Source organism: Capra hircus, chromosome 2 (assembly GCF_001704415.2).
Source record: "Capra hircus breed San Clemente chromosome 2, ASM170441v1, whole genome shotgun sequence".
Lineage (NCBI taxonomy): Eukaryota > Metazoa > Chordata > Mammalia > Artiodactyla > Bovidae > Capra > Capra hircus.
Genome location: NC_030809.1, coordinates 36,126,654 through 36,154,642, shown reverse-complemented (window position 1 = coordinate 36,154,642; position 27,989 = coordinate 36,126,654). Strand labels below are relative to the sequence as shown.

The following is a 27,989-nucleotide window of genomic DNA, read 5'->3' as shown; positions in this document are numbered from 1 at the left end:
TTGAGGGCAGGAGGAAAAGGGGATGACAGAAGATGAGATACTTGATTGGCATCACTGATACAATGGATATCAGTTTGAGCAAACTCCGGGAGATAATGAAGGACAGGGAAGCCTGGTGTGCTGCTGTCCATTAGATCACAAAGAGTCAGATGTGACTTTGTGACTGAACAACAATTTTATGTTATAACATGTCACTATTCAGATTTTTAAAATATCTATATTAAAAACATTACCATATAGTTGCCAGGTATCATTACTAGTAAAGGCCCATATATTTTATTCTGAGTTTATGTTCTTCTCACTGTGTGTGTTTTTGAAATATCCCTTCTCTAATAGTAACTACTAACTGACACTTTCAACATTCTTCTTGGGTAAAAGAGAGTTGGCAACCATACACCAGTTCTTCCAATCTAATGAAGAAAAAAAAAAAGAAAAGCTAATTCTTAAAATCTAAAAGTCTGGGAAGTATTGTTATAAAGAACCATTTTAATCTGTGTATATACTCTGAATTTCTGCTTCTAAAAATCTTTTTATCCTAAAATATCCTTATAGCAGAGTAGAGTAATAGCTATACTATAATACATTTTATATGGATAGCATCTTCCTTAAATAACTTGAAACTTACCTTTTTCCTTCTCTCCTCTAGTTTTTCTTTGGTTTTTGAATTTTAATCAAAACATACAAATTTTAAAAAGAGAATAAAAGGAATACTGGAAAATTCAACTTGGAATAAAAACAAATGGCAATTTATAAAATTGTCATTTTATATGCCTCAGCATATTCTGAGACATAAAAGTATCTTTTCAAATAAGTTACTTGCCGAATTTTAATACAATTAATCTGAAACTTTTCATTAACATCTATTACAAAGGTAATATGAGAATAAAGGTTAATGTTTTAAACATTACAGTAAGTAGCTTAAGAGGCAAAATGATCATCTGGAAAGAGAGATTTTCGAAGTTGCTGTACTCTCCACTTTGGGGAAAATGCATGCATTTATTACTTCAGGATTAAAGTACACAGGTAAGCATCTAGTGACAATAAATCCCCTGTCACTTGCCTGAGGAAAATGGTGAGTGCCTCCAAGATCTGAGAGGATGCAGTTAGGGAAGGCATCATCAATATAGGTGCACTGCCACTTCTCTAGTTTGAAGAAATAAATACTTCTGTTTCTCAAGGTAACACACACATACACCCACTGATAGACATAACTGAAGTTATGTTTACGTGTATATGTATTGTTATTGGGGGAATCAGACTGAAAGGGGCTAACGGGAGTGGAGAAGAGGCGAAGGGAGAGAAAAGGAGACAGAACTCAAGTAGTACCGGGACCAACACATAGGGGAATGAGCTATGACTATGAGCCGGCTGACATACACAGCGAGAAGAAGCAGTGAATCCGTTCTGAGGATTGAGTATTGCCGCTCACCCTTCCAGTGCCATGACGAACTACACGACCAAGGTTAGCTCTTTTCATTCTCCAGAAATGTTAGTGTCTGCCATTTACTCAGTAAATCTACTCTCCTAAATGCGAAACTCAGAACTTATGAAATTAAAGGTTAAAACAAATATTTAGGGTCTAATCAAAATAAGGCTTGGCTGGTGGCTCAGATGGTAAAGCGTCTGCCTGCAATGCGGAAGACCCAGGTTCGATCCCTGAGTCAGGAAGATCCCCTGGAGAAGGAAATGGCAACCCACTCCAGTATTCTTGCCTGGAAAATTCCATGGACTGAGGAGCCTGGTAGGCTACAGTCCATGGGGTTGCAAAGAGCTGGACACGACTGAGCAACTTGACTTCAATCAAAATAAAGCCCGTGATAGAACTTGATTTCGATCTAGCTTACCAAGCTCCTCCATCAAGTTAAACAAGGAATGCAACCAAAACAAGGGATGAGGGTTAACAAAATTATGCTTCCTAAAGGGCCGTTTTTTCCTACCAGCCATAAGAATCTTAGCCAGCATTTTCTCTCTCAGCTATTGGCAGAAAGTCAGTTGTATGTAAGAAATAAAACTCTGACATAGATATTAGATAGTATATAAAAATATACTTTCTATTACAATCTGGTATGTTCTGCGATTTTCACATTCCAAATAGACAATGTATTTTTCAACTAAATATAATAATCCTACCCTCCATTTCCCTCACAGATGTATTGTTAAAATTAGTTCAATTTTAATCATCAAAGCTGTAAATAGAGTTATTAAAAAAGCAATGAGATCTAAATGAACAGACACTGTTGTTACCCAGTTTCCTCATGCACTCCCTTGTACTCTCTTGCTCTAGACAAGGTCTTTTGATAGGTTTAGTTCACAAATATAAAGTGACCATAATTTAAAAGCTGTAACTCAACCATCATTTCTTTGTCTGATTCAAATGTACTATCTAAGCTTTGTCAAGTTACAAATACACTTGTATTCACATTTGTAGGGTTCATTTCATGAACAGTCTCATACACATATTTATTTTATAAGCTAACATGATAAAATTATTCAAGTGAATGTCTATTTTAAAAAGTCATGCTGTTTTATGATTACTTTTAATACTAAAACTCCCAAAGTGAATTTTAAAGTTATAGAGCTATGTCTTCCTGGGGAAAAGATAAAAGAAAAATCAAAATGAAACTAACAGCAAAACACACACACACAATTCACCCTGATTTCCTAGGGAAATATTTCCTTGTTTTATCATAAAAATATGTTGTGGGTGATGACTCAGTTTGTGTATTGAATTGCTCATGACCTCACACTGGATGTGAAAGCTGAAAACAAGAATGATGAACATGAAACATGCTGTTTATAGGTTTTATACTGAGAAGTAATCAGTTCTATAAGACTCATCTCCACAACGTGCAATAAGTAGAAATGGTTAACTCTAAAGCATAAGAAATGCAAAGCATTTCTGTTAACCTCTTTTACTATTTGTGGTAGATAAGTCACAAATTAACTCATTTCAAACTTATGGCAAACAAAGTTTTTGTTGTAATCATTAAACTTCTTTCACCAGCTGCAATAATTGTGTAAAAACTGAAATGGTTGCTATTTTATGCCAAAAAGTCTCTTGGCATTCATCCTAAATATTTGTCAAAAGTCAATTTGATTCTGGAAGGCTATGTGGGAAAAGTCACAAGCCAATTGCTATTGTAAGTCATAAATTCTAAAGAGAGTTTTCATGAATAATATGGGAAGTTTAGCATGGTTGTATGATAGAAGAAAGAAAAAAGGATATTGCCTTTCACTGTTTGTAGTTTGACTCAATTTGTGCTTTTTAATTACTCCAATTATTTTCTAATAGTTGAACATTATTCTGATTAGTTTCTAGCTACGGGGTCTTCAAAAGATTGTTATAAACCTAACTCTCTTAAACTGCTGCTTTCTTTGTCTTAGCAAGCACCAAAAAACTCATAAAGCAAGTTTATTCATGTCAAATTTTAGATTAAAAGGAGATTGCTCCTTTTATGTGATAACAGAGTTGAAGCAAGATGAAGTCACCTCAATTATCATTGTCCCTGGGTTTATTGTGCACTATCCATCTAAGATAAATAATTACCTAGGCCTTCTAACTTGCAAGCAATTCACACATATAAAAGTCTATAATTTTCTGCATTTCTGTCCCTTTGCTGGCACAATTAAAGTTTATTGACAGTAAATATTGTAGATTTCTATTTTTTCCATATAAATACTTGGTGTTAAATAACTGATAAAGACTTTCCAAATTTTAGGAATCTCAACTTATGTATTATTTAAATATTAAAAATAGCATTATTCATGACTACATTAAAACTATCATGGGGTTATGCATTATAATAAATAATACTGAACCAATTTGATATAAAATAAATTATTTCTATATCTATTTCTTTTTTAAATAAAAGGAGATACATTATAAAAATAATTAGGAAAAATATAAAGGTAATATAGATACAATGCAAAAACCATTTGAATATCACCACTGACAACACCATATGCTAAAAAAAAAAGGTAAAATTAACAATAAGCTGTTTTCACAATTTTCTCATTTATCATGGGTGATATCTGCACACTATATACATACATATATACATAATCTCATATGTATGAATCGGAGAAGGCAGTGGCACCTCATTCCAGTACTCTTGCCTGGAAAATCCCATGGGCAGAGGAGCCTGGTGGGCTACAGTCCATGGGGTTGCTAAGAGTCGGACACAGCTGAGCGACTTCACTTTCACTTTTCACTTTCATGCACTGGAGAAGGAAATGGCAACCCACTCCAGTATTCTTGCCTGGAGAATCCCAAGGACGGGGAAACCTGGTGGGCTGCCACCTATGGGATCGCACAGAGTTGGACACAACTGAAATGACTTAGCAGCAGCAGCAGCGTATGTATGAATAACGCTATATTTTATATTTTGAATACTAGGGACAATAACTACATATAATCAAAATATATATTTAGAATGAGAATGAAGCATCTTTAGACATATTAAGGTATTTAAATCAAATTCAAACACTTATGGATAACTTAGATGTTTAGCTTTATGCCAGGTTCTGTATAATATATAAATTATCTGTCAACCTGTTATATGTAGGAATCACTCTGCTAACTGATAGCAGTGTAACAATGTGGTGTAGCTAGTAGGTCTCATTGTTATTTCACTGAGTCTCTAATGAGTTTTGAAATGAGTTTTGAAAATAAACTGAAGAGAATAGAAAGAAAAGGTCTTAGGTTGTCTTTAAGAATTAAAATTGTTATAAAAATGGAGAAATAGATGTATGTAATTAATAAACTGTAAGAAAACCAATAAACCAGAACAGAGTATCTATAATGCTGACTAAAGAAGTAATAAAATGATCATATTAAATTTTTGACTAATCTTATAGCCAACATATACTTTTTTTCAATTTAAAGCAGAAATATATAATGTCATGTGATTAAAAAAGGCAATTCCATTTCTACCTTGAATGTTGCAAATTACTTGTTTATCTAAATCATATGACATATAACCATAAAATAAAATTTTAATTGACCTTGATATTACTGAAATATTCAAAGACACTAGTAAAAGGAAGAGCTTTATCTCTCTCCAAAGCCTCTTGCAAGATTCTGATTGCATGGCAAGCAGAACAATCATTAGGTCTAGAAAATGTTTATCTCAAGAGAGAACTTCAAATTTTTCCATGTCAACTTTAAATATATCTTACATTTATTTGCTAAAGGGATAATTTTATAAAATTGTAAATTATAAAAATTACAAAATTATATAACTTTATAATAATCAAATGATGACAAAAATCACAATTTTTAAAAAGCCAGGTTAATATTATAATTTCTATTCCTTATCTGCATAAAATTAAAGTGTTTTTACACTATGTTTTTAATTCAGTTGAAAATATAACTTTATCCTTAACATCTTTCTTTAAAGAATGATAGCATCTTGTTTTGAAGTCATAGAACACCGTGTAGTTGAAACTCTACTCTTTTTAATCATAGATTAATACTGCTTCCTTGGCTATTTTTGTGTCATACAGGAGAAAAACAGGAACTTTTTGAATGGGTCAAGTAAACTTGTATAACACAGACACTTTCCTCAAATTATTCAAAAGATTAAGTTGAACTGTTTAAAACTACAGATATCATTATTTCACTTAGAGAAAAGGCAATTTCATATGGCCCAACCTATAAATTGTGAAATAATTAGGAACTGTGCATGATCAAAAATGAAAGTGACTTTCTGACTCAATATATGAAGTGGCAGTCTTACGATCATAGGTTTCTGTACATTCATTGGAGATATGGATTGTTGTTTACTTGTCAAGTCATGTCTGACTCTTTTGTGACCCCATGGACTGTAGCCCACCAGGCTCCTCTGTCCATGGGATTCTCCAGGCAAGAATACTGGAGTCCATTGCCATTTCCTTCTCCAGGGGATCTTTCTGACTCAAGGATTGAACCCGAGTCTCCTGAATTGGCAAGCATATCTTAACTGCTGAGCCATTAAGAAAGACAAGTAGCAGAGATGGACAGAATGAAGCATTTGAATTTCATTATTAGTCCTCCTCCTTGATTAGTCCACTGTGAAGTCTCCCAGGCAGGTCTCAGAGTGAGGCTGCATTAGAATTAGGAGCAAACCAGAAGAGAGTTTGCTTTTGCAATGGAGCAAGATCGCCACAAATGTCTGTGGTCCCACAGTCCCCCTGTCATCTCTAGATTTCCTCAGCCTCAAAGATATATGTCTGCACATTCAGTATCTTGGCTGTTACTTGGTTCCTCTGTTAATGCACCAACCGAGGCTCTTTTTCCTTGTCATTCTTCCTTCTCCACTGCTACTGTGTCTTTGGTCCTTGACATCAAGGCCTTGATCCTCAGACACATCCCCACGATTAACTCTCACCACTGTCCCGAGCAGCCAGGTGTCACCATACTCTTGGGATTCACAAACCTACCCTGAATTCATATCCAAAGATCCATCTTTTCTCCTGGGGCTCCCCCAGCACTACCCAGGAACTCCTTCTCTTCCCAGAGCACCACGTCCATGCTTCTACAGGCCATATCTTTGCCCAGAAGCTGTTGGGTCACATCCAGAAAGCCCTGTCCTCACATAAATTTCCTTATCCAAAGGACAGGGACAGTTTGCAGATTTGGCCATAGTTCACAGGGCTAGCAGCCACTCAGTGGTCTGGAGCTACAGGAGGCTCTCTGGTATCTTCCCAAATGGAGTCTTCTCCAGTCTGGCACAGAAGCCATCTATGATGGCAAGCTCTGACTGTGTTACCAGTGGCCTATTTACCTGGGACTTATGCTTGGTACCCACAGTGTTGAGCACAAGACGGACTGCTGGACCTGTGGCCAAAGCCCAGGCAGCCCACCAAGTCCAGGTGGGCTAGCTTGAGGCTGATCATGGGCAGAGGGTTACACTGGATCAACTCCCACAGAGCCAACAGGGGAGAGAGTCCCCACTGGGCCCTGCCCGCCTCATCCCAGCTGCCTATGTCTCCACAGACACTTAAAGCTGAACTGCAACAGGGGTACAAGGACTCCCGGAAAGTGGCCTTCCTCCCTTGGCCAAGCTTTGCTCCTGTGGCCCATGGCAGAGGTCCTTGGTTGCTACTTGATCTTTTAAATTTAACAATTTCAATAATTTAAGTCAGTCAGTATGGTTCAGGTCAGTCACTCAGTCATGTCTGACTCTTTGCGACCCCATGAACTGCAGCACGCCAGGCCTCCCTGTCCATCACCAACTCCCAGAGTTTACTCAAACTCATGTCCATTGAGTCGGTGATGCCATCCAACCATCTCATCCTCTTTCATCCCCTTCTTCTCCTGCCCTCAATCATTCCCAGCATCAGGATCTTTTCAAATGAGTCAGCTCTTCACATCAGGTGGCCAAAGTATTGGAGTTTCAGCTTCAACATCAGTCCTTCCAGTGAACACCCAGGGCTAATCTCCTTTAGGATGAACTGGATGGATCTTCTTGCAGTCCAGGGGACTCTCAAGAGTCTTCTCCAACACCACAGTTCAAAAACATCAATTCTTCTGCACTCAGTTTTCTTTATAGTCCAACTCTCACATCCATACATTACCACTGGAAAAACCATAGCCTTGACTAGATGGACCATTGTTGACAAAGTAATGTCTCTACTTTTCAATATGCTGTCTAGGTTGGTCATAACTTTCCTTCCAAGGAGTAAGCATCTTTTAATTTCATGGCTTCAATCACCATCTGCAGTGATCTTGGGGCCACTGTTTCCCATCTATTTGCCATGAAGTAATGGGACCGGATGCCATGATCTTTGTTTTCTGAATGTTGAGCTTTAAGCCAGCTTTTTCACCCTCCTCTCACTTTCATCCAGAGTCTCTTTAACTTTTCTTCACTTTCTGCCATATGGGTAGTGTCATCTGCATATCTGAGGTGACTGATATTTCTCCCGCCAATCTTGATTCCAGCTTGTGTTTCATCCAGCCCAGTGTTTCTCATGATGTACTCTGCCTATAAGTCAAATAAGCAGGGTGACAATATACAGCCTTGATGTACTCCTTTTCCTATTTGGAACCAGTCTGTTGTTCCATGTCCAGTTCTAACTGTTGCTTCCTGACCTGCATACCAGTTTCTCAAGAGGCAGGTCAGGTGGTCTGGTATTCCCATCTCTTTCAGAGTTTTCCAGTTTATTGTGATCCACACAGTCAAAGGCTTTGGCATAGTCAATAAAGCAGAAATACTGGAACTCTCTTGCTTTTTTGATGATCCAGCGAATGTTGGCAATTTGATCTCTGGTTCCCTTGCCTTTCTTAAAGCCAGCTTGAACATCTGGAAGTTCACGGTTCACATATTCCTGAAGCCTAGCTTGGAGAATTTTGAGCATTACTTTACGAGCGTGTGAGATGAGTGCAATTGTGCGGTAGGTTGAGCATTCTTTGGCATTGCCTTTCTTTGGGATTGGAATGAAAACTGCCCTTTTCCAGTCCTGTGGCCACTGCTGAGTTTTCCAAATTTGCTGGCATATTGAGTGCAGCAGTTTCACAGCATCATCTTTTAGGATTTGAAATAGCTCAACTGGAATTCTATCCCCTCCACTAGGTTTGTTTGTAGTGATACTTCCTAGGGCCCACTTGACATCATATTCCAGGATGTCTGGCTCTAGGTGAGTGATCACACCATTGTGAATATCTGGGTCGTGAAGATCTTTTTTTGTACAGTAGTCTTCTGATTACCTCCAAACGATGCAGAATGCTACCCATGTGTAAATCACTAAATAATACTTAGATATGTTGATTTAATCAAAATTATTTTTCATGCAACCTCCCAACCCCTCAGTACCAGACACATACACATTTAGCTGGCATCATGTCTGTCCTTAGAATTTTATGGGCGATAACATAAATGGGAACTTTAAAAATATTTTCTATGTTACATTTATCTAATGCAATTTATTTTGTTATGAAAAGTTTCAGTTTGAAGGAATTGTAATTTCAGATTTTGGGGCAACAGCTAATGAAAGATCCACAATTAAAATATTTAAACTGAAGTGTTTAAACATTATTACATCAAACTAGAGCATTAAGATAAGTATCACAAAGCAAAACCTTAATATCAGTGTCACAGAGAATCCATCCTGGACTGGATAATTAATTTTTTTCTCTCTTCACTATTAGATAATACCATTTATCTAACAAATTCACTTTAAACACACTGACGATATTTTAAATCTCTCTCTACCCTATAATTTTCTTTCCCATACTTTGTCTTATACTTTCAATGTTTCTTCTTCACTCTTAACACTACATCATAGTGTTAAGCCACAATTGACTAAATACCTAAACTAGAAAACTTTAAAATATCCAATTTATAGATTGGAAGAGGGAGAAGTTAAAAGACAAAGAGAAGAGAGAGAGAAGAGAGGAGGAAGAGAGGTAAAGAGATAGAGAAGGAGGTGCTAAGAAACAGATACAGTGAAGTTGGGGAATTTGTGAAAGGTTCCTTTTAAATTAAAGAGGAGCAATACTAGAATCAAAGTAAACGATTAGAAAACAAAAGCAGTACTCCTGTATTTATATTATACTTCAATGACTTAATCTATAATAAATACAACAGACAGAAAAGGATAAATGTGAAAAGTTACCAAATATGACAGATAAGAAAATTGAAAGGACACTACTTTTACTCATAATTTGATTCTGAACAGAAAATGTGGTAACATTAAGAGAAAGTGCAAGACAGAAAAATAATCTTATTTCTGATTTAAAAAACCTGATATTTGTTTGGGTTGTTCTATTGGGGGTGATGATTGTGCACCTAAATACTAACTTTGAGCACACGTTGTATTTAGTTGGATTAGCTTCTCATAAGCAGTCAGTGGGAAGTTATATTTTGAATACAGAACAGCCATTCTAAATGTTGCATCAATACATTTATAAAGATTCATAGAAGGGAAAAATGCACATTTGGCAAATCCTTTTGTATCTCTGCTTTGATATAAAGTGATAAAAATTATATCAGAATTATATTAGTGACAATCCATTGTAGAAGGCATTTGAAAGCTCTATTATGGGCACACCATTTTACTTCCTTCTATGGTGCCTACCAGAGAATGTCTTATCAATGTCTTACCACCACTTCTTTAAAGTCACTCATTTGTGTCTGAGAACCTTTGTGATACTAGGGACTGTAGCCTGCCAGGCTCCTTTGTCCATGGATTTCTCCAAGCAAGAATACTGGAGTGGGTTTCCATTCCCTTCTCCAGGGGATCTTCCTACCCAGGGATCAAACCCAAGACTCCTCCATTGCAGGCATATTCTTTACCATCTGAACTGCCAGGGAAATCCATTTCTTGGTGTCTACTAAAATGTCTTAAGACTTTTCAATATTTTTGCAAATAAACCTAAGAAAAATATAAACATCAAAACTATTTCTCTATTATTGCTCAGGATTAATCATAAGATTAAATAACTATAAAGAATGTATATTTTGGGGGGTTTAACTAATTTGTCTTGGATTGGCTTCTCCTTACTTATTGCTCAACATATTTTATGAAGTACCTTGACAAGAAAGGATGTATTCTATTTAAAATACTCATATGATGATCCTTTGCAAAGGTAAAATAGGTTGGTAATAATTTTTCTACTTTATAAGCAAACATAAATTTTTTTGATAAGTCATAACTGAAGTGCAATATTGGAACCAGAAAGCATTATGCTAGACCAACCACAAAATTAGATTTTGTGATTGAGTTTAAAGGGTATCTCAAAGAACAAAGACCACCCTATTTCTTGACTATTTGGATGTCTATTAGGCACAACTAACTACCATTCATTCCCAGTATACCTTTCCATTAGTCTTTCCCATATCAGTTAATATTTTATGAGTTTATGGCACTATCATGCACCCATGTATGCAGACCAAAGAACAAAAAGTCATTTCTATTCATAACCCAATCCAACTACAAGTTTGTACCAATTCTATCTCCAAAATAGATTATGAAATGGCTGTGTTATTTCCCATCTCCATCATGTTCTCTTCAAATAAAGTAAGAGACTCCTAAGTCTTGAAAATGTGCAGTAATGGTATGCTCACTTAAAACCCTGCTATTGATTCCACTTGTAATTAGAATTGAATGCAAACTTTTACTGTGACGCATGAAAGGTACTTATGATGTCTCCCTGGACTCCTCTCTGACCTGTCTCCTAACATTCCTATTGTTTACTATTCTCCATTAGGCTTCTTTCTGTTTCATGAACATAATTAACTTATCCCAGTCTATTGACACATAGATAATGCCTGCTTCAACAACATCTTTGAATATGGTATCAGAAAGCCAAGAAATCATGCGTGAAGATTCCTAAATTATTTGGTCAGAGCTGTACAATATTATATTACTGTCAAAGTATAAGCACAAGCTTTCCGAGAGATTGTTAGCGTAGGACGATCATGGTAAAATTCCTTGATAATGTGGAGTTTACTCTGATCAGGGGCTTCCCAGGGGACACTAAGGAGAAAGGGTGGCAGAGGATGAGATGATTAGACAACATCACTGACTCCATGGACATGAGTTTGAGCAAACTCTGGGAGATAGTGAAGGACAGGGAAGCCTGGCATCCTGCAGTCCATGAAGTTGCAGAGTCAGACATGATTTAGTGACTGAACAACAACAACATTATCTATGGTTTTTATTTTTTGCTCAAATGTTCTGAAACTCCGAAGTGATTTGAATAATACAAGTATTCTGAACTGCCACAGAATATACGTTGCATAAAATGGCCACATGTTTATACATACATTTCTTTAGACACTTGTTAATTTTGTCCGATATAGAAAAAGAATAATACAGTGTAGGTAATGTGAAAAGAAGGGAAGTGAAAAGCAAAGGAAAAAAGGGAATATATACCCATTTGAATGCAGATTTTCAAAGAATAACAAGGAGAGATAGAAAAGCCTTCCTCAGTGATCAATGCAAAGAAATAGAGGAAAATAATGGAATAGGAAAGACTAGAGATCTCTTCAAAAAATTAGAGATATCAAGAGAACATTTCATGCAAAGATGGGCTCAATAAAGGACAGAAATGGTATGGACCTAACAAAAGCAGAAGATATTAAGAAGAGGTGGAAAGAATACACAGAAGAAGTATACAAAAAAGATCTTCACGACCCAGATAATCACAATGGTGTGATCACTCACCTAGAGCCAGACATCCTGGAATATGATGTCAAGTGGGCCCTAGGAATTATCACTACAAACAAACCTAGTGGAGGGGATAGAATTCCAGTTGAGCTATCTCAAATCCTAAAAAATGATGCTGTGAAACTGCTGCACTCAATATGTCAGCAAATTTGGAAAACTCAGCAGTGGCCACAGGACTGGAAAAGGGCAGTTTTCATTCCAATCCCAAAGAAAGGCAATGCCAAAGAATGCTTAACCTACCACACAATTGTACTCATCTCACATGCTGGTAAAGTAATGCTCAAAATTCTCCAAGCCAGGCTTCAGGAATATGTGAACCGTGAACTTCCAGATCTTCAAGCTGGTTTTAAAAAAGGCAGAGGAACCAGAGATCAAATTGCCAACAGTCGCTGGATCATCAAAAAAGCAAGAGAGTTCCAGAAAAACATCTATGTCTGCTTTATTGACTATGCCAAAGCCTTTGACTGTGTGGATCACAAGAAACTGGAAAACTCTGAAAGAGATGGGGATACCAGACCACCTGACCTGCCTCTTGAGAAACCAGTATGCAGGTCAGGAAGCAACAGTTAGAACTGGACATGGAACAACAGACTGGGTTCCAAATCGGAAAAGGAGTACATCAAGGCTGTATATTGTCACCCTGCTTATTTAACTTATAGGTAGAGTACATCATGAGAAACACTGGGCTCAATGAAGCACAAGCTGGAATCAAGATTGGCGAGAGAAATATCAATAACCTCAGATATGCAGATGACACCACCTTATGGCAGAAAGTGAAGAAGAACTAAAGAGCCTCTTGATGAAAGTGAAAGAGGAGAGTGAAAAAGTTGGTTTCAAGCTCAACATTCAGAAAATGAAAATCATGGCATCCGGTCCCATCACTTCATGGCAAATAGATGGGAAACAGTGGAAACAGTGGCTAACTTTATTTTTGGGGGCCTCAAGATCACTGCAGATGGTGATTGCTGCCATGAAATTAAAAGACACTTACTCCTTGGAAGGAAAGTTATGACCAACCTAGACAGCATATTGAAAAGTAGAGACATTACTTTGTCAACAAAGGTCCATCTAGTCAAGGCTATGTATGGTTTTTTCAGTGGTCATATGTGGATGTGAGAGTTGGACTATAAAGAAAGCTGAGTGCAGAAGAATTGATGTTTTTGAACTGTAGTGTTGGAGAAGCCTCTGGAGAGTCCCTTGGACTGCAAGGAGATCCATCCAGTCCATCCTAAAGGAGATTAGTCCTGGGTGTTCACTGGAAGGACTGATGTTGAAGCTGAAACTCCAATACTTTGGCCACCTGATGTGAAGAACTGACTCATTTGAAAAGTCTCTGATGTTGGGAAGGATTGAAGGCAGGAGGAGAAGGGGACAACAAAGGATGAGATGGTTGGATGGCATCACAGACTCAATGGACACGGGTTTGGGTAAACTCTGGGCATTGGTGATGGGCAAGGAGGCCTGGCGTGCTGCAGTTAACGGGGTCGCAAAGAGTTGGACATGACTAAGTGACTGAACTGAACTGAACTGATACAATTTTAATAAGATTTCTAAGATTTTAATTAAAATTGTTTTCCATTTGGCATTCCATAGATTAGGGAGTAAAACTCAGAATAGACTGTCTTAATATATTTCATTTTGACTGTCAATTAACTACATACATATATATATATATTTTCTTTTTACTTCTCAAGCACTAGTGAGATAAAAATTACAATTTTTCACTAAAGTTACATTAAGTTTACAAAATGCCTTCAAGTTTTTTTAACATTGTTTTTAATGCGATTTTGGCATTGAAATTCATTGTCCCAACTCTTCACATTCTCCTTAAATGATCTTTTATTACTGATATGGCCTATTATATTGCAATTAAGCCCTTTACTGAGATATTTATATTTTGAAAGTAAGATTATATGATTTACTGCTGAATTTAAGGAAATATTTCCAAAGACTTAGAAAATAAATTACTATGAAATTAATAATCTAATGTCAGTAGGGATATTGCTAACAGATCATTTCAAAATCACTAGCACATTTGTAGTGTTATAATAATCACATATATAAAATATTAAAATAGATATGAAGCACAAAAAATAGAATTAAAATATAGAATTCCAAGCCAGAACATACAAGATGCAAAGGGGCACCTTAAAACTTATAGGTAATATTTTATTATAAGCGCTGCTTTACCAAAACAAAACGAAATAAAAATATTTTCAATGCCTACTTCTGTGAATTTCAGAGATATCAATGAGAACCAAGTTTATGACTTGTGAAATAAAGAACACTGGGTTTTGATCAAGAGTGCCTGCTCTCGGTTGATTTCTCAGTGTCTGGGGCCTTTAGAAGATAGTTCAATTATTCGTTCATTCGACAGCAAGCAATCATTAGTTTCTGTCATTTAGAAAACATGGTGCTAGCCCCTGACATAAATTTAAGATGTGGACTATTTTTTAAAGAGTTTACAGCTTTGTGTGGGAACATAATTCTAAATATCACATCATAGTGTGATTAGTGCTATCATCACAGTTGCATATTTAAGAGCATCAGGTAGAAGCAAATAAGTTCTGCTGGAAAAATTATGGAAAGGCAGACTACCAAGGAGCATAAAATTGGGATAGAGAAGAAAAACACAATATAGGAGGTAGAAGGTGTCAGTTCAGAACGTTTTTAAGCTATCAAAAAATATTTCAGTTAACTCCTGTTCACTGGGCCCATCATTTCTGGTAGCTAATCAAATAATTTGATCAGTGCCAATGGATTAATCAATTTGACAATGCTCCTTTACCAAGGGCTTTTCCCAAAAGCAATACCTTGACGAAAAGGAAAAACTTCAGCAATAGGTCATTCAGAGTCTACTGTGTGCAATTTTTAGAGCAGAGTGCCATACCTATTCTCAGGTACTAAGTCTGTATCAAATGGCATTTCAAGCTTAAGTATAGGAGAGCACTTCGAATCTCATTTCAAAAATGGATAAAGGAAATATAAATTAAGCAAAAAGATTTCTAATGTGTTTTCATTCATAAGCAAAGGTTATACTTTTCTGTTATAGATAACTTTTAAAATTTATCTAAATAAATTATATTACGGTTACTAGAAATTTAAGTAACAGCTATGGCTATTACTTATGCATCTTACAGGCAGCACTAACTTAGTAAACACAGATTCATAAGGCTGTATGTGTTCACTCTAATACAAATATATGGACAGAAAGAAAGGGAGAGAAGGAGAGAAGAAATGTCTAAAGGATACTAACAAGGTACAAATCAGGTACTAATGAGGGTACTAAGTAAGGAAGGTACTAAAAGATGCAGAGAGTACAAGAAGCAGGCCTGTGAATAAAAATCACCAGTTGAAATAAGCACGCATTTTAATGTTGTGCTTTGTGAAGTTAGACATACATTTTAATAATTGCTTTTAATGATTATTCATGAATGAATTATTAATTAACTCTCTAGACTAAAAATATCATTCCATGCTTGCTAAATAACATTTCCTCAAATGAAAGAAAAAATTATATATGAAAAGGATAAAACTTCTCTCATCATTAGTGCTTCTGTAAAGTCTTTGTATTTGATCTTGCTATAACTAATGCATGTTTGGTTAGGGCACTTCCACATCACAAATTACAGCATTCAAGGTCACAGATGGATATAGTGGACACACAGAAAATGAATTATTTTGCAGTGAGACTAATAATAGAATAATATGTGTACCAATGTATGGCTCTGCATAGGTCTATGCAAATATCGTTTTTTTTGTGTTTTTTTTTGCTGTTGTTGTTGTCTTTTTTTAAAGGGATTTTCTCTTCAATCTTTCTTGGTAACAATAATTGTTCTAAAAATTGGGGTCTGTGTTAAAATACTCTGAGACAGAAGTATAAAAATTCTCAACTGCTAGTAGAAAAAATATATTCTCAAACAAACATAAAAGTTATTTTCCTCAATTCTTAGTGACAAATAAATTCAGATTCATGCTAAGTCACGTATGTTAAATAGCAGGTCAATATAAAAGGTTAATCCTATATGATAATTCTGCCGCCCCCCCCAACACACACAAATTACCCCAAATAAGTTAGAAATAATTCATTTATTTTCTACAGTTTCCCTATTTTTTAATTCTTAAACAGTATTAAAGGTTACTTTATATTCCCTGTGCTTCACAATACATCCTGAACCTGTCTTACATCCAATAGTTTGTACTCCCACCTTCCTACCTCTATAATGCCACTTTCCCGCCGCTAGTAACTCCCAGTTTCTTTTTTGTATCTGTAAGTCTGATTCTTTTCTGTAATATTCACCAGTTTGTTGTATATTTTAGATTTCACATATAAGTGATATCATAGGGTATTTGTCTTTTTCTGACTTATCTAACTTAGCATAATGCCCTCCAAGTCCATCTATGCTGCTGCAAATGCAAAATTTTGTTCTTTTTCCTGTTGAATAGTATTACACTGCATATTCATACAATATCTTCTTTATCAAATGTCTTCGCTGGACATTTAGGTTGCTCCCCTTTCTTGGCAATTGTAAGTAATGCTGCTATGAACATTGGAGTGCATGTATTTTTTTTTTGAGTGAGTGCTTTTGGTTTTTTTCTTTTTATGATATATTCCCTGGAGTGGGATTATGTAATTGCTGGGTCATATGACACTTCTATTTTTAGTTTTTTTTTGAGAAACCTCCATACTGTTTTCCACAGTGACTGTGCTGATTTACATTCTCGTCAACAGTGAATAAGGGTTTTCCTCAAGAACATTGGTTATTAGTGTTCTTTTTCCTAAATTTTGGCTGTGCTAAGTCTTTGTTGAGGCAGGCAGACTTGTCTTGTTGTTGAGCATGGGCTCTAGAGTGTGTGGGTTCAGTAGTTGTCACACACAGACTTAGTTGCTCTGCAGCATGTGAGATCTTAGTTCCCTGACCAGGGAATGAATCACATCCCCTGCACTGGAAGCTGGACTCTTAACCACTGGACCAACAAGGAAGCCCTATTTTTGTGTTCTTTTTGATGGCAGTCATTCTGACAGGTGTGAGATGATATTTCATTGTGGTTTTGATATGCATTTCCTTGATGATTAGTGACGTTGAACATCTTTTCATGTGCTTTTTGGCCATCTGCATCTCCTCACTAGTAAAATGTCTATTCAGTTCTGCCCAATTTGAATGCTTATGTAATGGCTTAAAACTATGCCCTCCCTCATAGCTCAGTTAGTAAATAATCTGCCTGCAATGCAGGAGACCCTGGTTTGACTCCTGGGTTGGAAAGATCCACTGGAGAAGGGATAGGCTACCCATCCCAATATTCTTGGGCTTTCCTTGTGGCTCAGCTGGTAAAGAATCCACCTGCAATGTGGGAGACCTGGGTTTGATCCCTGAGTTGGGAAGATCCCCTGGAGAAGGGAAAGGCTTCCCACTCCAGTACTCTGGGGGAGAATTATAGTCCATGGCGTTGCAAAGAGTTGGACATGACCGCACTGAAGAATTGATGCTTTTGAACTATGGTGTTGGAGAAGACTCTTGAGAGTCCCTTGGACTGCAAGGAGATCCAACCAGTCCATTCTGAAGGAGATCAGCCCTGGGATTTCTTTGGAAGGAATGATGCTAAAGCTGAAACTCCAGTACTTTGGCCACCCCATGTGAAGAGTTGACTCATTGGAAAAGATTCTGATGCTGGGAGGGACTGGGGGCAGGAGAAGGGGACGACTGAGGATGAGATGGCTTGATGGACGTGAGTCTGAGTGAACTCTGGGAGTTGTTGATGGACAGGGAGGCCTGGCGTGCTGTGATTCATGGGGTCGCAAAGAGTCAGACACAACTGAGCGACTAAACTGAACTGAAACAAATTTCACTGTGCCCTCAAATAAGTTTTAAATGATTTGGTGAAACTGATATTTTTTTCCCACAAACTAGGTGAAATTTAGCATTTGACTGTATCACCACTCTCAACACATATCTGTATAATTCCTTCAGAGACCAGTGATCCTTCCCATACTAGAATGATGCATTAGGGTAGGCAGAATTCTTCCCTTTTTAGAAGTGAAAATTTGACTCCTTACTACTCAGTAATTTTATGCCCTACCGTATAGTATCAGAGAGAATCATCTTCAGAAGGTTAGCCATTCTCCTTCTGTAGGTGAGGTATTTATTTTTCATGTGAAGTCAAAGAAGTTCAGCTGTTTCCTGTCAGAGGATTATGTCACATATTACATTATATGAAAATATAAACAACTCTTTTATTGCAAAAAATTAATTTTAACCCCCAAGTGAAGCTGCTCAGTTGTGTCCAACTCTTTGTGACCCCATGGACTGTGACCTACCATGCTTCTCCGTTCATGAGATTTCCTAGGCAAGAGTATTGGAGTGGGTTGCCAATTTCCTTCCCCAGAGGATCTTCCTGACCCAGGGATCGAACCCGGGTCTCCTGCATTGTAGGCAGATGCTTTACCATCTGAGCCACCCAGGAAGTCCCTTTTTACTCCCAAACAAGTCAAATTACCAAATGTTATTCTGCACAAAGGTTTGCCAAAGATCACATAATATGTACACTATATTTCTAGTGAAATGCCCACTTTTCAAGTTACAGCATACATTATTATGCTTAAAATGCAAACACAAATAAAAAAATAAATAAAATACTTTTAAGGTAAGGAGCATGCAGGTCACGTTTTTTTCCACAGCAGACATATCTGCATTTCTTCAGTTGTTGGTTATTAATATTTCATTAATTTTCAAGCTACTGCAAATCCCCCTTGAGATATCATTAATAAAATACTGTCCATATCAGCAAGATTATAGTCAAAGTAGCCAAATTACAGAACCCATTTAATTACCTAGAAATTTTAAGAGTGCTGAGTATTTGCTTTGATTTAAAGAACTGAACAATCTGATGCTTTGATGATTACAAAGGGTCTTTAGCTTTATCTGTTTTCTTGGTAATTTTAATTATTTCTCATACATTTCCCACTTAGATATTTTCCTTTGTTTGCCCTTTTAGAATGATAATGAGAAATTTTGAGGAAAAATGAATTAGTACTTCAGTTCAGTTCAGTTCAGTCACTCAGCTGTGTCCGACTCTTTGTGACCCCATGAACTGCAGCATTCCAGGCCTCCCTGTCCATCACCAGCTCCTGGAGTTTACTAAAACTCATGTCCATTGAGTCAGTGATGCCATCCAACAATCTCATCCTCTGTCATCACTTTCTCTTCCTGCCTTCAATCTTTCCCAGCATCAGGGTCTTTTCAAATGAGTCAGCTCTTCACATCAGGTGGCCAAAGTATTGGAGTTTCAGCTTCAACATCAGTCCTTCCAATGAATATTCAGCTCTGATTTCCTTTAGGATGGACTGGTTGGATCTTCTTGCAGTCCCAGAGACTCTCAAGAGTCTTCTCCAAAACCACAGTTCAAAAGCATCAATTCTTCGATGCTCAGCTTTCTTTATAGTCCAACTCTCACATCCATACATACAAAATCAGTACTTAAGTACGTCTAAAATAAATTTGTTTTTGTTGGTCGCTAAGTCATGTCTGACTCTTTTGCGACCCCATGGAGGCTCCTCTGTTCCTGGGATTCTCCAGGCCAGAATACTGGCGTGGGCTGCTGTTTCTTTCGCCAGGGGATCATCTGGACTCATGGATAAAATCCCCATCTCTTGAGTCTCCTGCATTGCAGGTGGATTCTTTACCACTGAGCCACAAATGGACAAAGACATAAGCACTTTACATTCACAATATCAATCTTTTCTCCTCAGTTTCCTGAACTATATAAGATTTTTGACCAAGGAATATAGTCAACAAATTTGTAGCATTAAATTCTGGCCCAAATACTCAATTTTTCAGACTCCCCAATCTTCTAGCTACTCTAAGAATACCAGTTTTCCTGATTTTGAGTAATTTTTTGCATACATGAGTACACAATTTGGATTTAGGTATTAAAGCAATTCTTAATTTTACTCTAATCCTATCTCATATATGGTCATGCATTTGATCAGATCACATTTATTTAAAGAATGATGGGGTAGAGGACATTTAACAATGGACTGGTTCCAAATTGGGAAAAGAGTGTGTTAAGGATGTATATTGTCATTTTAGATTACATCATCCAAAATGCCAGGCTGGAGGAAGCACAAGCTGCACTCGAGACTACTAGGAGAAATATCAATAACCTCAGATATGCAGATGACATCACTGTTATGGCAGAAAGCGAAGAAGAACTAAAGAGGTTCTTGATGAAAGTGAAAGAAGAGCGTGGGGAAAAAAAAAAAAAAGAGGAGGGTGAAAAAGTTGGCTTAAAACTCAACATTTAAAAAACTAACATCATGGCATCCAGTCCCATTCAGTTCAGTTCAGTCGCTCAGTCATGTCTGACTCTTTGCGACCCCATGAATCGCAGCACGCCAGGCCTCCCTGTCCATCACCATCTCCCCGAGTTCACTCAGACTCACGTCCATCGAGTCCATGATGCCATCCAGCCATCTCATCCTCAGTCGTCCCCTTCTCCTCCTGCCCCCAATCCCTCCCAGCATCAGAGTCTTTTCCAATGAGTCAACTCTTCGCATGAGGTGGCCAAAGTACTGGAGCTTCAGCTTTAGCATCATTCCTTCCAAAGAAATCCCAGGGTTGATCTCCTTCAGAATGGACTGGTTGGATCTCCTTGCAGTCCAAGGGACTCTCAAGAGTCTTCTCCAACCCCACAGTTCAAAAGCCCATTACTGCATGGCAAATAGATGGGGAAACAGTGGAAACAGGGACAGACTTTATTTTCTTGGGTTCCAAAATCACTGCAGATGGTGACTGCAACCATGAATTTAAGACACACTTTCTCCTTAGAAGAAAAGTTATAACCAACCTAGAAAGCATATTAAAAAGCAGAGATACTACTTTGCCAACAAAGGTCTGTCTAAGCTACAGTTTTTCCAGTAGTCATGTGTGGATGTGAGAGTTGGACTATAAAGAAAATTGAGCACCGAAGTATTCATGTTTTTGAGTTATGGTGTTGGAGAAAACTCTTCAGAATCCCTTGGACTGCAAAGAGATCAAGACAGTCAATCCTAAAGGAAATCAGTCCTGGATGTTCATTGAAAGGACTGATGTTGAAGCTGAAACTCCATTACTTTGGCCATCTGATGCAAAGAGCTGACTCCTTAGAAAAGACCCTGATGCTGGGAAAGATTGAAGGCAGGAGGAGAAGGTGATGACAGAAGATGAGATAGTTGGATGGCGTCACCGACTCAATGGACATAAGTTTGAGCAAGCTCTGGCGATTGGTGATGGACAGGGAAGCCTGGCATTCTGCAGTTCATGAGGTTGCAAATAGTCGGACATGACTGAACAATGGAACTGAACTGAGGTAAAAGAGAAAAATGAAGCATACTTTCATCATTTTTTTTTTCATATGTACATGTATGTTGGAGACCTGTTCACTTGAAAATCTAAGATTACATAAAATATGTAAAGTTTATTCTTTTCAGTTAACAGCTATTTTCCCTCATCAATATGTTACTTTTTTGGGTAAATTTCTGAGTCAGTGTGCTCAGAGAAAGAAACCCATCACAAAAGTGTGCATATTGTGAATAGTGTTTATATAAAGCTTAAGAACAGGCAATATATATCTATATTAACATAAATTACATAGTAGATTCTATGGAGGTAGTTACTGAATGGGAAGAGACATGAGTGGACCTTCTGTAAGTGATGGAAATACTTCACATATACACATTTATACATTTATAAACAGCATTAATCTTTAGATAGGTTTTCCTGGTGGGTCAGACAGGAAAAAATCTGCTTGAAATGCAGGAGACCCAGGTTTTATCTCTGGGCTGCAGAAATCCCCTGAAGAAGGGAATGGCTACCCACTCAGTCTTCTTGCCTAGACAATTAACAGGACAGAGTCTGGTGGGCTACCATCCAGGGGTCGCAGAGTGGGATGTGAGTGAAGGACTACACTCCCACTTTCACTTTTCTAGCGTTAGAGGTAACACCGATGCACTTGCCTGTGCATGAATTAACTCAGTTTTTAAAATGTTTTTCTATGGTGCCAAGAGCAAATATTGAAGTTTAAGAAAAAAATATATTTTGATAGGCATGTGTATCCATTTCCCTCTTTCTGCTTTTACTGTTCCAGTTCAAGTTTCATTTATTCCAAATCTTAACTACTGAAAAGCCTACTGAGACCAAAATTCAGCATTTGTTCTTTCTTCATTAATTACAGAATCCCCATTTTTCACATTTAACTCCCTTTAGCTAAATGTGGTCATGACAAATAACTCTGGACGATAGGATATAGGTGGATGTAGGTGTACAACTTTTAGGAAGAGTACATATAAAGAAGGGTATATGCTCTTTTTATTCTTTGTTCTTGTGCCTCTCTCCTGTTGGCTAGAACCACGACACTATAGCTGGAGCTCAAGCAGCCATATTGGACTATGGCAGAATTCATATGCTCAGGATGAAATAGGAACAAGATAGAATTGTGGGATCATAAAGTTCAGAAAGCCATCTCAGCTCTAAGATAATTACCTCCAGATTTCTTTTACTTGAAGGAGAAATATATATTTCTTGTAGTTAAACCACAGTTAATTTATGGACTTTTTTTGATGACTAGTAAAAGCTTAATGTAAATTGATAAACTTGCTGTATAAGCTTTTTTCCTATCAAATCTTTCTCATTATAATCCATCATTCAAACATATCGTTGACATTTTCCTAAGAACATTTCTGATCATGATCCCTCTTCCACTGAAATTTCTTGTTCTCATTCAGAAATATTGCTATGATCCCAGGCATAATAATATTGGTATTATAAATAATCAGTTATAAAAGAGAATGCAAAATCTGATTTTGTATTTTTTATGTAAAATACCAATTTGTGTAGGAAATGAAGACCTGAAGATACCCACCAAAATGTAAATTTTCATTATTTGGGGCTTATGATATTTATTTTGTGTTATAATTTTCTTAATTTACTAAATTTATGAAGAGCATAGCCTTTACTGTAGTAATTAAAACAAATGACTTTTTCAAAAGCAAAATTAAAATCATCCATCGTGTCAACATATTCAAAGCTTTTAGAATTTAAAGACCATTTCTGTTAGTGACAGTAACAAAAAATAATCACCACTCTCATTTTAAGCATTTCCCATTGTTCTGAATGCTTTAACTAATAAATTAAGGGAACATATATATTTATATAAATAATAATAAAAACTAACATTATTTGAGTACTTAATTATGACAGACACCCTCTTAAATACTTTTACTTCTGTTGATTTATGTGTGCACACTAATCCTCTAGAAGAAAGAAACTATTACTGAGAGGTACAGACTTAAGGCACAGAGATATTAAGTCATAGTGGGGCTAATATGTTAATTCAAGCTTTCTGGTTCAAAATTCTGCACTCTTATCTCCATTTTTAAGCCTCTGTAGCCAGATGCAAAATGACTCACAAAAATTACTACTTAATATCAGAAATTTCTGTGTGAATAAAAAACAGCAAAATGAAGCTATATTCAAAGCAAGAAAAATATTTGCAAATTATGATACAATTTATAGGAGATTAATAATCTTAAGGTGTTTTAAAATGAATGAAAAGTACTTTACAGAACAATAAATATCAAAAAGACAAAGACATAAAAAAAGAACAGTTTTCAGTGAAAGCAATCTCCAAGAAGGCAATGGCACTCCACTCCAGTACTCTTGCCTGGAAAATCCCATGGACAGAGCAGCCTGGTGGGCTACAGTCCATGGGGTCGCTAAGAGTCGCACATGACTGAGCAACTTCACTTTCACTTTTCACATTCATGCATTAGAGAAGGAAATGGCAACCCACTCCAGTGCTCTTACCTGGAGAATCCCAGGGACGCAGGAGCCTGGTGGGCTGCTGTCTATGGGGCGGCACAGAGTCGGACTCAACTGAAGTGACTTAGCAGCAATTTGTGATGATTATTTACAAATTTAATATATGCTATTTTTTATGTTCTATGTTACTAAGTGCTCAAATGGCTGTTATTGCAATTCTGGCCAGGGTGTGGCAACACATGCATTGTGTTGGACACATTTACAAAACTTTTTGAAATGTAATAGACAATATATGCATGTATGCATGCATGCTAAGTCTCTGCAGTCGTGTCTGACTCTGTGTGACCCCATAGACGGCAGCCCACCAGGCTCCTCCGTCCCTGGGATGTTCATTGCAGCACTGTTTATAATAGCCAGGACATGGAAGCAACCTAGATGTCCATCAGCAGATGAATGGATAAGAAAGCTATGGTACATATATACAATGGAGTATTACTCAGTCATGAAAAAGAATACATTTGAATCAGTTCTAATGAGGTGGATGAAACTGGAGCCTATTATACAGAGTGACTTAAGCCAGAAAGAAAAACACCAATACAGTATACTAAGGCATATATATGGAATTTAGAAAGATGGTGATGATAACCCTGTATGTGAGACAGCAAAAGAGACACAGATGTATAGAACAGTCTTTTGGACTCTGTGGGAGAGGGAGAGGGTGGGATAATTTGGGAGAATGTCATTGAAACATGTATAATATCATATAAGAAATGAATCGCCAGTCCAGGTTCGATGCAGGATACAGGATGCTTGGGGCTGGTGCACTGGGATGACCCAGGAGGGATGGTCTGGAGAGGGACGTGGGTGGGCGGTTCAGGATGGGGAACACGTGTACACCCGCGGTGGATTCATGTTGATATATGGCAAAACCAATACAGTATTGTAAAGTAATTAGCCTCCAATTATAATAAATAAATTTATATTAAAAAATAATTTAAAAAAGAATACTGGAGACAATATATACCCAAGTTTAAAGTGTGCATAACTCTTTTATGCTGACTTCCCTTTTAAGAATTTAGCCTAATTAAAAAATGTAATTTACAACTGGACTTTAGGGTAGTCATATTTGTAGTAGTGAAAAATTGCAAACTAGTCAGATACACCTCTATTAGGGATTGGTTCATCAAATTACAGTAATTTACACAATGGAATGTCATGCAGTTACAAAAAGGAGAACATTACAGACATAAATATTAATATGTGAAATTTTCACAGCATACTAATTAACAGAAAAAAAGTGTTACACAGTACTGTGTAGATTGAATGATTCTATTTGTGTAAATATACATGTTTATGTGTTTATTTTTTAAGGTCAGGAGGACTTTATAGAAAAGTATTATTATTGACTGGCTCAGAGTGTGATAAGATGAAAGGAATGGGGATGAGGGTAAGAAGAAAGATTATAGAGGAAATTTACATTTCTACTTATGGATCACTTTATTATTTTCTTTCACATAAGCATAATCACTTACATATCTTATAGAAACACAGTAAAAATAGTTTCATCTTCAAAAACCAACTAAAAATACTTGCAGTCCACAATACTTTTTCTATCTTCTTCCTGCCATTCATTACACTCAGTAACTAAATCTGATTCTTACAGAGGTCTACCAGAACTCTCAAATTCCAAGATTAAGACCTCATTCATACCCAAGAAAGGAGAATCAAAAATTCCTTAGTGGTAGGTAATTCTCAAAATGCTACTTACATCATGGAACATTCTTACTTTTTCTCTTCTGAGTTCCATTCAAAAGAAAAAAAGATATATTCGATAACTTACCACAATATAGTATGCATATACTCTATGTATATGTCTGTCTTCTCTAAGAACCTCTGGGTTTCACACTGGCAGTGTTTTTCTATACCCCTTTATCCTTTGACTATATCTAGTCCTCAAGTATGTATATGAAGTGAAGTGAAGTGAAGTCGCTCAGTCGTGTCCGACTCTTTGTGACTCTGTGGACTGTAGCCCACCAGGCTCCTCCGTCCACGGGATTCTCCAGGCAAGAATACTGGAGTGGGTTGCCATTTCCTTCTCCAGAGGATCTTCCAGACCCAGGGATTGAACCCAGGTCTCCTGCATTGCAGGCAGACGCTCAAACCTCTGAGCCACCAGGGAAGCCCATATAGTGAACCTTAAAATGTCCACTGAGTTGCTTACTTAACTATAGAGATAGCTCGATTGATAACCCAAGTGAAGTGCTAATAAATGTGATTGTTTTGTCAATTACTGAAACAAGTGCTTTATCTACAGTGAAGTTTATTCTCATTTCTTTGAGAAAATGGATATTAAAAGTATTCACATAAAACAGTAGTGCTCTTAATATTTAAACAATTGTAAGATAAATGATGCCGTAGAGAAATGGATTCACTGTTAATGTAGAAGTGCAATTATCTTTATTAAAAGTGTATGAATACTAAAATTCTTGTCAAGTTAACAAGGTTGAGAATCTGAAGTTCTTAAAACTATTCAGATGCAGCCACCTGACTCCAGGTCAGGGCTTAAAACTGCTATACTCAGGTACCAATTCCAATAGTTAAAGAGGCTGACAGAAAATGCTGAATCAATTGAATTCATATGTGATTTATGTTCATTTCATTAAATCACATTTATTACCCACAATCTTATTAATATCTCTGTGTTGAGTTCTAATACCTGCTGATTACTCCCTTCCCAATCCTTGCCCTCACCCCACCCCAAAGCCCACTATTCTTTAAAAAGTTGGAAGTTTTTGAGATATAATTTCCTTATGCCTTCTACATATTATAGAAACTCTCAACTTCCCTAAAATGGGGAAGGAAATAATCACCCAAGTCCAAGAAACACAGAGAGTTCCAAATAGGATAAACCCAAGGCGAAACACCCCAAGACACATATTAATCAAATTAACAAAGATCAAACACAAAGAACAAATATTAAAAGCAGCAAGGGAAAAACAACAAATAACACACAAGGGGATTCCCATTAGGATAACAGCTGATCTTTCAATAGAAACTCTTCAGGCCAGGAGGGAATGGCAAGACATACTTAAAGTGATGAAAGACAATAACCTACAGCCCAGAATACTGTACCCAGCAAGGATCTCATTCAAATACGAAGGAGAAATCAAAAGCTTTACAGACAAGCAAAAGCTGAGAGAATTCAGCACCACCAAACCAGCTCTCCAACAAATTCTAAAGGATATTCTCTAGACAGGAAACACGAAAAGGGTGTATAAACTCGAACCCAAAACAATAAAGTAAATGGTAACGGGATCACACTTATCAATAATTACCTTAAACGTAAATGGGTTGAACGCCCCAACCAAAAGACAAGAGACTGGCCGAATGGATACAAAAACAAGACCCCTCTATATGCTGCTTACAAGAGACCCACCTCAAAACAAGGGACACATACAGACTGAAAGTGAAGGGCTGGAAAAAGATATACCATGCAAATAGAGACCAAAAGAAAGCAGGAGTGGCAATACTCATATCCGATAAAATAGACTTTAAAACAAAGGCTGTGAAAAGAGACAAAGAAGGCCACTACATAATGATCAAAGGAACAATCCAAGAAGAAGATATAACAATTATAAATATATATGCCCCCAATATAGGAGCCCCGCAATATGTAAGACAAATGCTAACAAGTATGAAAGGGGAAATCAACAATAACACAATAATAGTGGGAGACTTTAATACCCCACTCACACCTATGGACAGATCAACTAAACAGAAAATTAACAAAGAAACGCAAACTTTAAATGATACATTAGATCAGTTAGACCTAATTGATATCTATAGGACATTTCACCCCAAAACAATGAATTTCACTTTTTTTTCAAGTGCTCATGGAACCTTCTCCAGGATAGATCACATCCTGGGCCATAAATCTAAACTTGATAAATTCAAAAAAATCGAAATCATTCCAAGCATCTTTTCTGACCATAATGCATTAAGATTAGATCTCAATTACAGGGAGAAAAACTATTAAAAATTCCA

General features: G+C 36.9%; 1 protein-coding gene and 1 non-coding gene across 5 annotated transcripts in view; both read right to left on the bottom strand.

The window, feature by feature from the left end:
- The window catches only part of ERBB4 (erb-b2 receptor tyrosine kinase 4), a 1,297,156-nt gene that overhangs the window by 487,708 nt on the left and 781,459 nt on the right, over positions 1 to 27,989 (bottom strand). The window lies entirely within an intron of this gene.
- TRNAC-ACA lies at positions 18,541 to 18,612 on the bottom strand. The gene has a single exon. It is a non-coding gene; the product is annotated as a tRNA-Cys (tRNA).